The sequence below is a fragment of the Heterocephalus glaber genome, unplaced genomic scaffold (assembly GCF_053883595.1).
Source record: "Heterocephalus glaber isolate CG9 unplaced genomic scaffold, H.glaber_assembly_v1.0 deba00001452, whole genome shotgun sequence".
Taxonomy (NCBI): domain Eukaryota; kingdom Metazoa; phylum Chordata; class Mammalia; order Rodentia; family Bathyergidae; genus Heterocephalus; species Heterocephalus glaber.
This window is the reverse complement of record NW_028258302.1, coordinates 24,744,911-24,760,393: the sequence shown is the minus strand read 5'-3', so window position 1 is coordinate 24,760,393 and position 15,483 is coordinate 24,744,911. Positions and strand designations below refer to the sequence as shown.

Sequence of the window (15,483 nt, the reverse complement as noted above, 5' to 3'; positions counted from 1 at the left end):
TATGTCATTTGAGCTATCTCCTGCTTTTTAATTGACTCCAATCAGTCTTATATTATTCTTCTTTGCATCATCTAGCAGCTGCTGGATTGTTTTTTCATGGTCACTTGCTATTTTAAAGAAATCTTTCTTTTCATGGTTGATAATCACAATCCTGTCTTCTATATCTCATATTCTGTCTTCATATTACCTCATACTGCTTTGTATACTTTGAATGGAATTTTTAATCTCCTGGATATCTGTTTAAATCTGTTTCATGGATTCAATTTTTTTCTATGCTGGCCATTTGTGGTTTCTATCATTTTCCTGAGTTCCTCTATTTTTTTTTTTTTTTTGTATCTGCTCTAGAGTCACTAGGCATGTCTTTCATTATGGTCATTATCTCTGAGTTATCTGAGAAATTATTTCTGCTTTGAATTTTTCTAGAACCTCATTGACTGGTTTGTTACTTCTACTGTTACCATTTCAGATAATCCAGGTGGGTGGCTTTCAGGTTGTTCTGCTTCATTGTCCCCTGGGTTTGCCTTTGGTGAGCTGAAATTCTGGGATTGCATTTTGTTTAAGTGTCTTCTCATTTTCTATTTTTTAAGTTTAATTCCTGGATTGATGCTTGTAGATTTCTTATGGTGAGTAGCTTTACTGCCATATAGAGAACCCTTAGGAAATCACTACTTCTCAGAGGTGACTTCCAGGTAGCTGGCTTTTGGGTTTTGAGTCTGTTGCAAGATCCTACCTCTTCAATTTACTGGGGGTGAGACAAGGATGCCCATTATCACCATTCCTGTTTAATATTGTTCTTGAAACATTAGCCACAACAATTAGAAAAAAGAAAGAAATAAAGGGAATAAAAATAGGAAAGGAAGAAGTTAAACTGTCATTATTTGGTGATGATATGATACTTTACATAGAAGACCCAAAATACTCTGCCAAAAGACTTCTAGACTTAATTGACAGATTCAGTAGAGTACCTAGATATAAGGTCAACACTCAAAAATCAATAGCCTTTTTATATACAAATAATAGACTCACTGAGAGAGAAATTAAGGAAACAATTCCTTTTACAATAGCATCCAAAAAGATGAAATATCTAGGAGTCAATCTAATGAAAGAAGCAAAAGACCTCTATGCTGAAAACTATAGCACTTTGAAAAAGGAGATTAAGGAGGACATAAGAAAATGGAAAGACATCCCTTGCTCCTGGATAGGAAGAACCCATATAGTGAAAATGGCCATACTTCCAAAACTATTATATAGGTTTAATGCAATGCTGATTGGAATTCCAACAATATATTTCACAGAACTAGAGAAAACAATCCAAAAATTCATTTGGAACCAGAAGAGACCTAGAATAGCAAAAGAAATTTTAGGTAACAGAGATATGACTGTGGGTATTACAATCCCCAACTTGAAACTATACTACAAAGCTACTGTGGTAAAAACAGCATGGTATTGACAAAGAAACAGACCTGAGGATCAGTGGAATAGATTAGAAGATGCAGAAACAACTACAGATATGCTCAGCCACCTCATTTTTGACAAAGGAGCCAACCATTCTCATTGGAGGAAAGATAGCCTTTTTAATAAATGGTGTTGGAAAAACTGGATTTCAACCTGCCAAAGATTAAAACTTGACCCATGCCTATCACCATGGACTAAATTAAGATAGAAGTGGATTAAAGATTTAAATATTAAGACAGAAACACTAAATTTGCTGGAAGATAAGTTAGGTAGAACTCTTGAAGATATTGGTATAGAAAAAGATTTTATGAATAAAACCTCAGTAGCATGGGAACTTGCACAAAGAATCAACAACTGGGATTTTATCTTATTAAAAAGTTTCTGCACTGCAAGAGTAACCACCAACAGAGCTAAGAGACAGTCTACAATGTGGGAAAAAATTTTCAGCAACTGTACCTTAGACAAAGGACTACTATCTAGAATATATAAAGAATTGAAAAAAATCAGACTCCTCCAAATTCAAAGACCCAATTCAAAAATTGGTATCTGAAATGAACAGACATTTCTCAAAGAAGTAAAAGCAGCAAATAAATATAAGAAAAAATGTTCAACATCACTGGTTATTCAAGAGATGCAGATGAAAACAACACTGAGATTCCACCTCACCCCAGAAAGAATGGCTGCTATTAAGAAATCATCCAATAACAAATGCTGGTGGGGTTGTGGGGAGAAAGGAACCCTTCTCCATTGTTGGTGGGAGTGCAGACTGGTGCAATCACTATGGAAATCAGTATGGAGATACCTCAGAGAACTAGGCTTAGAGGTCCCATTTGACCCAGCTATCCCCATGCTGGGCATCTTCAGAAAAGAATTAAAAGAATCATACCACAGTGATGTATGCACACCCATGTTTATAGCGGCACAGTTTGTAATAGCAAAAGCTTGGAAACAGCCCAAGTGCCCATCAACTGGGGACTGGATATAGAAGATGTGTTTATTTTGTAAAATGGAGTACTACTCAGCCATAAAGAATGAGAAACTAGAGACATTTATAGCTAAATGGATGCACATTGAGGCTATCCTCTTAAGTGAAATAAATAGGACACACACGTGTAAATACCAAATAGTTTCTCTAGTGTGAGAAACTGAAACTGTAATTAAGGATACACACGGATGAAATTGCCTAATAACATCTTTCTCAGATTGTGTTTCCATCGTGTGTCACATGACTGCATCAAAATTTAAATTAGGGAGAAGTTAGGTTTATGTGGAGTCTGCTAACTAACTGGAGATTTTTTTCCAGATCATTGTTTGTTTTGGGGATCTTTCTGAAACAAATCACATCCTCTGGTGTCTTGTTGGTGCTTGAGATGCTTTTTTAAGTTATATGGAAAAATGTTTAAGTGCTTTTCAGTTTTGTTTTGGTTGAGTTCTACTGTATTTGAATATTATTGTAGTTTTTTCCCCTGGCATTGTTCTTCTTTGAGTGGTTTTAATTTTTTGTATGTGTGTGTGTTTGATAATAAAGTTATTTAATAAAAAAACAACAATTATGTCACCTTGGCTAAAGTAGTACAATCAGCAATAACAATAGCATGAAAAACAGCCTAATAAATGACAAACTGTGGTGACTATTAATTTGCCACTTTTAACCATCTGAACTAGATTCATGGTTATATAACAAAATCTAGAACTAACCAGAAAATTATATGCGATAAATAAGCCCTCACTATGGCAATTTTACTCCAAGGGGAGAAGGTTTAGAAGGGGTTAGGCAGGGGAAATAGAGAAATAGAGGATGAGTTTAGAAGCAAGGTTCGAGGACAAAGGAAGATCACACAAACTTTGGGAAACTAGTGAAGAAGATGAGAGGGAAAGAAAACAGGAAGAAATAAAAACAAGAACAGAAAAACCACAACAACAAAAACTAGAAACTGTGTTCACACTCATATAAAAACAAGATTGAGATTAAGAGATTAAAAACAAGATTTTTTAATTAAAAAAAAAAGGAACAGAAACAATTTTAAAAGAGGAAAAGAAAATAGATAGAAGAAAAATAAGGAAAAAAAATAAAGTCCAATTCAAGGCATTTCTCTGCTGTCACTGGTAGACAACATGGGCAGAGTCCAGATCCGAGTTGTTGAAGCCCAGCAACCCAGCTGTTGACTTGCAGTGGGGTTGTAGATAATCCCAGAAATCCTAGACCTTTAGTTCCACTGAAGTTCAGGCTGGTTTCTGGCTGAGCCTGGAATCATTTTTGTTGAACCTGCAACAGTTCATGTGCCTCCTGCTGGTTTGAACTTGGCACCCCCACTGAGACACCAGAAGCCACTAGATGAAGTCTGCCTATAGCTGTTCTGAGTTCAAAGCTCAGCTGGCCTCTCTCCAAGATGGCTGATGGCCAAACACCCTCTCCTGGGTGAGATCTGAACCCAGATAACTTACCAGCTGCTGCAGTCCTGTGCATCCACTGCTCCGTTCCATTGGTGCATTTCTCTGTAGAGGCCTTTGGGGTCACCAGTAGTCACTTCCCACGCCATGGATCTGCACTCTGGGACAACATGCCACCTGCCACCTCCCTCTTTTTGGCTGAAGTCTCTCTCCTGGCTCTCCCCCTGGACTTCAGTTCTCACTTCTGATCCTTCCTGGGTCCCAGGGACCCACCTCCCTCCTTCTTCTCCTCACAAAGTTGTATTCCAATGTCTGGACACCAAATCCCAGAGAGGTTCTTTCTCTGCTGCTCACCACTCCACCATCTTCCCAGAAGTTGATATTTTTATGATGTGGGAATTAAGAAAAACATCATGGAGTAGAAAAAATATCCCACCCATATAGCTGAAAGAGCGCTTATCCAGAATCTGGTTTTCTGAGAGGTCTGGCATCCCCTTACCCACCACTGGGGAGCAAGTCTGGAAGATTGGTGACCTTGCTGGGTCACAAGACGAGAGTTCCAGAGTCGGTGAGAGCTACAGTCACTGGGTTACAGGTGACTATTTTTTTTCTTTCTTCTTCTTTTCAACTTATGAGACAGGGACTTGCTGTGCAGTTTAGACTGACCTTGAACTCACTATATAGCCCAGGCTAGCCTCAAACTTGCAGCAATCGTCCTGCCTCAGCCTCTTAAGTGCTGGGATGACAGGCATGTGAGCTCAGGTTAGGCAATTTTTTTCAAAGCTTAGTTTATAGATTGGGCAGAGTGAGAACTTAGCAACAATAACTCTCTAATATAACCGTTATTTCAATATAGTGTAATAAAAATAATATGAATTTGTTTATCCTCCCAAAATGTTTTATTTACTGTGTTGTCCTTAGCCTTCTTCTTCCTGTGGTCATGGACATGATACAGTGCCTACATGATACTGGTTTTTTTTGGGGGGGGGTTGTACCAGGGACCGAACTTAGGACCTTGCACTTGCCAGGCAGGCATGGAGCCACTGAGCTACATTCCCAGCCCAGGTGCCTATGTGATGAGATGACATGAAGTGACATTGTGTCAGGCTTCCAGTGAGCCTCCAGAATATGTCAGAAAGAGGACCATCACTTCTGGGGGTCCGGTGATCCTGGCTCATCCCACGGGGCAGTGGGGCTGGGGAGCATGTGTGGCGTCGATTCACTGGGTGAAGAGAAAGCTCACACTCTGGGTGTGCTGGCTGGAGATTTTGTCAGGCTCCCCAGAATGGCACTCAATTTAGAACTTACAATTTCTTTACTTTTGAAATTTTCTATTTAACATGTTTTAACATGATTGACACAGGTAAGTGAAATCACAGAAAGCAAAACCACAAGTAAGGCGGAACAACTGTATTACATGGATATAAAACCTTTATTTCAAAATAATTATAGATTCACAGAAAATTGAAAAAAATACTTATGCAGAGATCCTAAGTGGCCTTCACCCAGCCTCCCCAAGTGGTAGCATCTTACATGGCTGTGGTGCAGTGTCACAGCCGTGGACTTCACTGGCACAATCCACAAGGCCTATACAGGCTTAATATGTTGCATGTACTCCTGTGTGTGTGTGTGTGTCTGTGTGTCTGTGTGTCTGTGTGTGTGTCTGTGTCTGTGTCCCTGTGCCAAAGCATGGGCAGAGATACAGGGGCAGGGTCGGGGTGCACTCGGGGATAGAATACTTGCTTAGCATGTGGGCTGTGGGTTCTAAAAGCCCACAGGATGGTGTGAAGCCCTTTCTCAGCTCTCTGCCACAACCTTCTGGAGCTTGGGGCTGCTTATTGAGCCTCTCCTATAGAGACTTCTTTCAGGGTCCTCTTGGGATTGCTTCTCTAATACAGTGGTACCTCACTTCACAAATGCTTCCGTTAGCAAAGAATTTGCTTTGCAAACAGAAGCATTTGGCAAAATTTTCTTTTTGTTTGTGAACTCTGCATTGGGTGACAATCACAACCCTGACCGTGGCCATCTTTTCCAGAAGTGAGGGCCAAATTAACTTTGTGAACTGAGACACCGCAGTCCTAGCTCTCTCTCTCTCTTTATCTTACTCGAGTCTGATAATATTATGATAATTTGGGCCTCAGTTTATTTCCCTATCTAAATCACATGTAACCTATGGTAACCTAAATCACATGTAACTGACTTGTCACTGAAGCTTTCATTTGCCAGGAAACTTGCACCCTTTTGTGGGATGAGTGAGCACAAATACAGGGGAGCTGGGGACGGAGGAAGAGGCTAGGGAGGGGCGAGGGCGCTGTACACAGTGGGGTCCTACCTGCAGGGTGAGGGGGCAGCCTGTCTCCTGATCTTGTCCCCAAACCACACTCACTCATGAAGCCTGCAGGGGGCTGCTGTTTGTTTAGACCCCTCATCCTGCCCTGGCTTAGTTTAGTTATTATAAGTAGGCAGCCAGAGAAGCCTAAGATGAGGTTGAATGGAAGAGTTAAGCAAGGAGCCAGTTAAGCTTAGAAATGTAAAAAAGTAAAATAGCCCAAGCAGCTAAGCCAAACTTAGAGATGGAAAGGTAAACACAGAAACAAAGGGTAAAAGGTTGGGATGAGAACAGATACAGACTCTTCCCTCCAGGACAACGTCTTTATCCAGAATATGCTGTTAGACTTCAGTGGTGCCTTCCTACCTCTGGGCCTGGAGAGAACGGATCCACCAAATGAACAGTTTTCTTTTTGAGTTTTTTGAATTCCAGCCCCTTTCTGCACTCTGCTTATGCGTATAAGATCAGAACAGAGACCCTTGATCGGAATTTTACTTGTAATAAACCCCTGCTTGAGGTTTCTCTTTTATTATTTCCAATAAACCTCTCATAACCTGCTCCTTTGGTTCTCGACTTCACTCCTTGTTGTAGGCAGCACCACAGGCTTGGTTCCTATGGTAATGGCCCTACCTCCAGCATCATCCTCTGTGTCTGCCTGAAGCCTCCACCCAGAGCACCTGCCTGTCTCCCAGCTGCAGGGTGTGGCTCTGGGTCTTGCTCTGTCCCCAGCCCTTTTGGCAATGGCACCAGCTCCATGCCTAGAGCCCTCCCAGTGCTTTCTCTTTCACACTCAGGCTTTCTTTTTTATTTATTTATTTATTTTTTATTTTTTTGGTTCCGGGGATCGAACTCAGGTCCTTGTGCTTGCAAGGCAAGTGGCGGAATCACTGGGCTAAATCCCTGGGCCCCCAGGCTTTCTTTTTGTTCCCCAATATAGGATCGAACCCAGGGCCTTGCTGCATTCCCCAGGCCTTTTCAATTTTTTATTTTGAGACAACAGGGTCTTGCTAGGTTGCTAAGCTGCCCAGGCTGGGCTTCCACTTGTGATCTTCCTGCCTCAGCCTTCCAGAATGCTGGGATCATAGGCCTATGATACCAGGCTCCTGCAAACCCAAGTTTTGGATCTTGAAACTCACAACATCTTCTCTGCTTTTCTGCTGAATCAGGTGTCTCCATGGTAAGAACAGCTGCCACTGGGAAAGAGCAAAGGAAGTAGAAAAAGCCTTTCAGCAGTGTCACCACTGGCCACCCAGCACTCAGAGCAGAGGGACAGCACTGACTCCAGGCAGCCCGGGATCACATCTGGACCCCAGCACTGATAGTCGAGTGCTCTTGGCCAAATCACAGCCTTGTGTGCCACAGTTTCTTCATCTGTAACGTGGGGGAGATCTGCTCCCTCCCTCTCAGGGTTAGGAGGATGATAAAATGTGTCTGTACTTGTTAAGTGGTTAGATTATTGCCTGGCTGGTAGTCAGTACTGTAGGAATGTTGGCTGTTATTGTTGTTGTCTTTTTTTTTTTTTTCTGTAACCCACTTCCAGCAAGGCAGCTTCCTGGGCTTGAACTCAGGAATCCTTTCAAGTTTCTTTGTCCTGAGATATACCCCCAGCCCTTTCATTAACTTTTTATTTTGAGACAGGGTCCTGCTAGGTTGCCCAGGTTGGGCTCAAACTTGCAATCCTCCTATCTCAGCTTCCCAGAGTGTCAGAGTTAGGGGCCTGTGCTACCTTACCTCATTGTTATTCACATATATAAGAGAAGAGTGGGTTTCGTTGGAATGGGAGTCACCCAGAGCCCTTGTGCTTGCTGAGGTGATTTCCATGCAGTTGCTAACAGGCAGGGGTCAGGGCAGCCAAGTGGCCTCTGGTCCAGCTTCTCAGATGCTTATCAATCTTCAAAGGAACTGAAAGTCCACAGCATCCCCATGGATGCAGCATCCCCATGTCCTCTCTGCAGCTGCCCTTCTGGCTCTGTGTGCACTGCCTGGCCTGCAGCCTCCCCGAGCCTACCAGTGCCTGTGTGGGTGCAGGCAGGCACTGAAAATCACTGGCATTCTTCCCAATGGTAGAGACTTCACAGTTAGGCATCTGTGCCACTCCCTGCAATTCCAGGGAAATTGCTGGAACTGCTGAATTCTGATTGTCTACAGTAGTCTCCAGGGGCCTCACCAGGGAGGAGCATGTGACCCACTTCTGCCAAGGGTGAGACCAAAGGAAACTTAATGGGAGTGGTGGGAAAGGTTTCATCCTCGATGAAAGAGACCTACAGGAAAGGAGAGTGCAGGGCACCAGCCTGCAGGATAAGGCAGGGGTGAGCAGCTCAGGGCAGCCCACCAGTCATGAACTCCTTGTGTGTCCTTGTCAAGGAGGCTGCACTTGGTGTTGGGGACAATGGAAGGCAGGGCTCAGATCTGGGCTGCACATTTCACAGAGTGCAGAATGGATGAACTGCCATGATCGTGAGGCTTGGGGGCTTGGGAGTTTCCACACACCAGGACACAAAAGAAGATCTGGGGACAGATCTGGGGACATTGGTTCTCTGTGCTCAGAGTCGCAGGTACCTGTATTCCCATCCCCCCACAAGCTTCCTTCTGGGCTGTCTGGAGTCTCTACACTGGCCCAATGCATTGAGATCTCAGCCAGGGACATAGTTCTGGAATTAAGTTTTCAGAAAATGGGACAAAATCTCTTTCCTTTAAACTAATGGTCCCACTACCAATTTTGGTTTGTAATCATGTGACCACATCTGCCACCTGCCTCGCCAGCACAAGGTCCCAAGTTAGATCCCTGGTACCAAAAAATCATGTGAGCACAATTTCTCTGCCAGAAGACCTGATTTGGCCTTTGGGATCAGGTTGGGTTAATCAGTCACCCGTGAAACCTGCACACAAGACACCCCCTCCCTGCATGTCACGTGAGCCCTTCAGCCAGGGCCAGATTGCAGGCAGGCTCCTGTGATTTGCTGCTGACTTTAGCAAGAGCCACAAAGCCCAGACATCTTTGCTCAGCTCCTCATCTTTTAATCTGAGTCCACATGGAGCCCACATGCAGAGTAAGTGGGAAGGAGGGGGGACTTGCAGGGGAAAGAAGTGAACGGCAGAGAAGACGGCAATCAAGGGACACCACAGGGTAGAGGGCAAGAGGGGTGTGCACCACCTGGGTCAGGTGTTCCTGGCCAATTTAAAATAATTTATCAATTAATCTAATACACTTTTATTGAAAACTAAAATTATTTTCCACTCCCCCACACACATGCATAAACACAAGACAGTTTCTCAGTGTAACCACTGGTAGGTTTGGTTCTTCCCATATGCTTTCTATGCAGAATCAAATTTACATGAATCTATATCTTTTTAAAAAGTCATTTAGGACCGGGGATTTAGCTCAGTGGTTCTGCCACCTGCCTCAAAACTCAAGGTCCCAAGTCGATCCCCGGTACCAAAAAAAAAAAAAAGTCATTTAGGTAACACCGTGTTTCATCTCTTGGTTTTCTCAGTTAATGATATATCTTGTGATGTAGGGTAGAGGAGAAAAAGATAAAAAGGAGACAAGGAAAATCATAATTTAAAAGTTGTGCTTTTAAGAAAAACTGCAGCTTCAATACACAGTTACCCAAGATTCAATGCCTTTATCCCTTCCAAGAAACTCATTCCAAAGTGGGTAAAATCCCTAAGCCTGTAAGACGAGCAGGTGCTTTTCATCTGTAAATCCAACCTGTGCTTCTTCTCCCACAGACCTGGATCTGAGGAAACAGCACCAGGAAGCGACAAATTGAGCTCTGGACTTGAGACACCTGCAGACGGTTAGCACTCTATATTCGCCCACCAGGACAGGTGCCAGGAATGCACACCCTAGATGTCTCGCAGACACCCTAAGACCACCTAAACCCCCGACCTCATACTTCTTTAATTTTGCCGAATAAATCTTTTTATTCCTTTTGTTGATGCAGCTTGAAAATTCTTTTTCTGTCATAGGAGTCAGGGAACCCTCAACCTACCCTGCAGGTGGGGTGAATTGAGGCCCCCATCTCCGCGGTGGGGGCTTCCTCGACCCTGCTCGGTGATGGGTCTGTGCTCCTTCTTTCTCAAGACTGTGTAGCATTACAGCCGAAGTCCACATTGCCATGTATCAAGCAGATCCTTAGTGATGGGCACTGAGGTGAGTGAACTTTTCCACCATTACAAATGGTGAAAGTCCTTGAATATACATTTCTAGCACACTTGGGAGCTGATCATTGATGATATATTCCAGGAAGTAACCTCCTGTCCTCATTTTCACTGTTGAGCCTAGATAATCAGTAGCCTGGCAGCCTGGGACCTAGTTGATGACCAGGGAGAGTCGCATATTTTAAAATAGTTATTTGTTCAAGACTAGGCATGGTGGTGCATGCCTATCATCCCAGCACTCTGTGAGGCCGAGGCAGGAGGATCCAAGTTTGAGCCCAGCCTGGGCAATTTAGCAATTTAGTGAGACCCTGCCTCAAAATAAAAAATAAAAAGGTTTGGGGTTGTAGCTCAGTATGAAAGCCTTGGGTTCAATCCCCAGTACTGTACAACACATTTTTAATAATAGTTACCTGCTCACTCAGTTAGAATAGATAAAAACGCATGCCAGAACAGAATCCTCTCCTCTTAGGACCCATTTTCAGAACTGGACAAGCTACTACCCTAAGTGACTGGAGTTCAGACACCACTGGGTCACGGACCTGGCACTTTGTCACATGCTGCTTCACCAGGTCCTCATATCAATCCTACAAAGCAGGTATTATTAGCACCGCTGTTTTTCTAGATGGGAAAACTGAGGCTCAAAGAAGATAAGACATCTTAACAAGGTCACAGCTCACAGATGGTGGAAGATCCAGAATCCAAAGATAGCTCTGGTGCAGTCTGGTTTCTTTCTAAATCCTGATGCAGGCTGAATCCTGGTGCTTCTTGAGAGCTTCAGACTGGACAGCCAGCGAGCCAGTCAGCCAGTTGCAGGATGAATTTGTTTCCTATGGTGACCGTGACAAATTACCACAGAGCTTACAGTGCAGAACACAGATCTATTTATCTTAACAGTTCTGGAGGGCAGAAGCCAAGTTGGGTCTTCCTAGGCTAAACCAAGGTGTGGACAGGGCTTGCCCCTCTGGGTACTCCAGCTCCCCAGGAGTCCCCTTCCCAGCTGATGCCCCGTTTCCCATCCACCTCATCATTCTGGCTTCTGCTTTTCCTGTCACATCTCAGATGTGACTCTGCCCCTTCCTGTTACCCAACCAGGACCGTGGGGTAACTTGGGACCAGCCCCTTCTCAGGTCCGGAGCTCCTTCCCATCTGCATCCCTTTTGCCATGGAAGGGATCGGGTTCTGGGAGGAGGATGTGGGTGCCTCTGGGCAGCCCTTGTTCTGCCTGCCACTCAGGGTACTTTGTCACACGCTGGCACAGCAATGGGGAACAACGGTCCTGAAGCACTACCCATTCGAATCCTGGCTCTATCACTTGTTAGCACATTCGGCACATAACTGAGTCTTAGCAGCCTCACCTGGAAAGGTGGAATAAAAAAAATCTTCTTTGTAGGGCTGTTGTGAGGATCAAATACCACAATGTATTCAGTAAGCTCAACTTGAGAGCTCAGTAAATGGTAACTGTTATCTTCTCCCACTGCCTATGACAATGCATAATAGAAACTCCACCACTTGAGATTCATTTCTCTGGATCTTTTCCCAATGATACATCTCAGGCCCTTGTCAGCTGACACTTAAGTGGGATCAGTTGGCGGTAACTTAAGTCAGGCTCCTCGACAGGACGGGGAGAACTTGGGACAATTCAGAGATAATAGAAAAGAGAGGGACCTACAGGGTGGGGGGAACAATAGGAGGCATGCACTTCTTTGGCTAGCTTCTCCAGCTTGCCGGAGTTCAGCTTGGGCTATGAACTCCTCCTGTCTCTCCCAGATTTGCCAGGGTGAGCCTGCTTAAAAGGAGCTCTGGGAGATGGTTTCTGAGATAGCTGGGGCCTGCCCACTTGGGCCTGCAGCAGCGAGGGGCAGGGCGGGGCTGGAGCCTGGCATGGAAAATTACCACTGCTCTTGGCTTCCAGGGTCAGGCTGCAGCAGCTGCTGAAAGGATGCCCTCCAGTCTGGGCCTTTCCTAAGTGGGTCTCCCGGAGTGAAAGGAAACCAGATTTTTGGTCTTATCTGAGAGCTGCGTGACTGCCTCCCATCCCTACTTTGGAACCTAGGAAAGTCCCCAAATTCATTGCCTGAACTTTGGGTATACACAGCTGCGCAACGGGAGCATATCATTACAGGCACCTGCCAGCACAAAGGGCTCCCTTCATTCTCGAAAATAACCCATTATTGTTTGGGGATTTTGTTCATTCAACAAATATTAAGCACTTGCAGGGTTGGGGAACTGTCTACCCTGGAAGGTAGTAAGCATGTTCCCAGGAGGAATCATTTTATGGCAGATGGAACACATGCTCTGGAGTGGACCAGCTTGGGTCTGAATCCAAACACTTCCAGGTGTGTGACACTGGAATAAAGTCACCACCATAAGCCTCTGCTTTCCTTTCTGGAACGTGGGCATAACTAATAACTGCCTCTGGGGTTGTTATGAGGATTAAATGAGGTGCCTCAGGGGAAGTAGGTGGCCGCACAGGCTTGGTTCATAGTGAGGAGGTCAGAAATAGAAATTACTGTTGTCATAGTCACGGAGACTGTTTCCCCCAACGCCTTTTCCACCTTCAAATCATAAAACAAGCCTGTTTGGGGGCCAATGAAGTCCTGTTGAACTTTTTTTTTTTTTGGTACTGGGGATCAAACTCGGGTCTTTGCACTTGCGAGGCAGGCGGCAGAACCACTGAGCTAAATCCCAAGCCCTCCTGTTGAACTTCTACTCTTCAAGTTAAAGAAGCAACAATGGAAAACTACCCACGTGTTACAACTCCAGGTGGACATACGTGGATGCCATGGATGCCTCCATGGATGCGTGTACACCTTGAGTACCCATGAATTGGTAATGAACTTGACTGCAAGTGATCGAACTTGATCACAACCAGGCTGAGTAGTTCTTCCTTGAGACAGTGGATTCCCAGCAGGAGGCGCCTTTGTCCTTAGCTGGCTTCTCCGACCGCGGCCCATTGGCTTCTCAGGGTTTGAGCTTCAAAGAGTTGTTGCTCACCCAAAAAGGGACACCCCCCGCCCTGCCCGACCTCTCTTGGAATTCAAAACAAACTAAGGTTGGGAGCCGGGTGGGCTAGCTCTGTCCTCGGCGTTTAGGATGGACGTTTTTAGTGGTGTGGCTGAGACCAGCCCTCTAGTTCTGGAGCCCCGTCGCGCGGTCCCAGGGCCAGGCAGGGGCGGAGGCGCAGGTGAGAGGCGTCCGCGCGAGGTCTGGGTTCACGCTCCCGGGAGCCAGGGCGCCTGGGTTCCGCGCGCGGTCCGGAGGGCGCCCAGGTGACCCGGGAAGGGGTGGGGAGCCCTGCCGAGGGCGTGAGCTGACTCTCTTTGTAACAACTCGCTTCCTCCTTTGCTCCTGCCCTTCCTCCACCCATCCCTCACCTGGAAAGGCACTAGCCTAGGCGGAGCGGGCGGGCCCCAGAACTCAGAACCCAGCCCAAGGGGTGAGAGGAAGGCAGCGCCTCCCCAGGAAAAAGAAGAGGAGAGTTTTCAGCCAAGTAAAGACAGTGACCCGGGCGTCTGCACCTGCGCTCGGCCTTCCACGGGGCAAAGGGGGCGCCAGCTCTACTTAAACCCGTAAATGCCAAATGCCGGGACTCCTGGCCTGAGGGACCCGGTCCCATCCCTATCCCCCATAATCGCGAAGTCCCGGGTTGCAGCACACGACCTGCCTGCAGATGTGAGGAAGCACCGCCCGCGCTCCGCGGCCAGTGTCCCCCGCCGGGGGTGGCTCGAGGGCACCGGGAGGGTCCTGGGCTTGGGGGCGGCGCCTCTCCGGGCTGGAGTCCGCCCCGGGCCAGCACCGCCCTCCGCCCCTCCCCCTGCGCCCGAGCTCCGAGGCCGCGCTTCCTGCGTCCGCGTCCCGGTCTCCGCGCGGATCGCGCGCCCTCTCCGCGCCGCGCTCCCTCGACCGAGGCTCCCCAGAGCCCCCAGCCCGCGATCGTGGCGTCCCCGAAGAAGCAGCTCAGGGTAGGGGTGTCGCGCCGCCCCTAACCCCGGGCCGCCGGGCAGAAACCCAGCCGGACCCGCCGCCGCCCGGGTGAGTCCGCGCCACCGAGCCAGACGGAGCGCTTGTGGGCCGCGGGGCCAGAGGGGGGGCGGGGGCTGCCGGGTCGTCCGTCGCCGAGTGCACCGCCACGGGGCTACCACCGGGGGCTCGGGGGTCCTGCACCCACTTTCAGCGTGCTCGAACCCCGGGCCTCAGTGGAGGCACCTGCCGCCAGTGCTGTGGAACAGAACCTGGGTCGTGGGAAGCACCAGCGCTCCGTCCGCTTGAGCCCTCCTGGCCAGTTTCTTACTCCTTTCTGTCTTTTTTCGTATTTAGATTCTTGCGCGCGTGAGTTTCACTTCCTAGAAACAGAGGTGTGAGAAATCGGGCGTGAGCACAGTGAGATGAAACTCGAGCCTGTCCCAGCCTTGGTTTCTTCGTCTGTAAAATGGGGTGATAGTGACCTAGCGGGCCTAGTGCACAGGTCACAGGGTCCGGGACCGCAGAATCCCAATTGGGTCGCAACTCTGCGCCTAGATGCGAGGCGCGTGGCCTGACGCCCAAGTCTGATGAACAGCGTGGTCACTTTCAGAAAGAAATCTCAACCCCATGGGGACTGGGGGCAGGGGACCCGGCCGCCCCCGGAGCTGCGTGGGCGCCTTGGCAGTGTGAGTGGTGACTGGTCGTGCGGTGGCCCAAGGCCAGGTCCTTCCTGGCAGTGCGGTGATCAAGGTGCTGGAAACCCCGGCTCCGGTGGAGCAGGGTGGGCGGGGCCGATGTGGGCTCAGAGAGGTGGTGGGTGTGGTCAGCGTCACGCTGCAGGTGGGGGCAACGCCCTTTGGGGCTGCCTTTGGCTTTTGTTGGAGCTGGTAACTTGGAGGACAGCTTCTCCTGTCCAAGTGCTACTGACCCAGGAACGGCTTCCACACTTAGCCTTGTCACACAAGAGTCCCGACCTGAGTGGACAGGGCCAGCAGGAACCTTCTCCAAATATCTCCCTCCCCTACTTGCAGATGCCACAGCCCAAACCAGGGCATGGAGATATGAAAGGAGGGGTGGTGTGCCAGGCAGTGAGGTGCCAGGGCCCTGGATAGCAGGTTCGTCGGTGGGTGGGATAAGTAAAGGGAGTGGGGGTCGGGAGGGGAACAGCAGGGGCCATCCTG

At 47.5% G+C, this 15,483-nt stretch overlaps 1 protein-coding gene and 1 long non-coding RNA gene across 2 annotated transcripts in view; both read left to right on the top strand.

Annotated features, from left to right (window-relative positions):
* Nucleotides 1–9,100: 9,100 nt before the first annotated feature.
* LOC101702318 (uncharacterized) lies at nt 9,101–10,117 on the top strand. Its single transcript, XR_205496.3, has 2 exons — nt 9,101–9,225; nt 9,908–10,117. It is a non-coding gene; the product is annotated as an uncharacterized LOC101702318 (long non-coding RNA).
* A 3,655-nt stretch (nt 10,118–13,772) lies between these two features.
* Nucleotides 13,773–15,483, top strand: part of Tmem51 (transmembrane protein 51) — a 48,680-nt gene continuing 46,969 nt past the window's right edge. The window contains exon 1 of the mRNA XM_004850323.3: nt 13,773–14,371. The gene's annotated coding sequence lies outside the window, so the exon portion shown is untranslated. The remainder of the gene's footprint in view (nt 14,372–15,483) is intronic.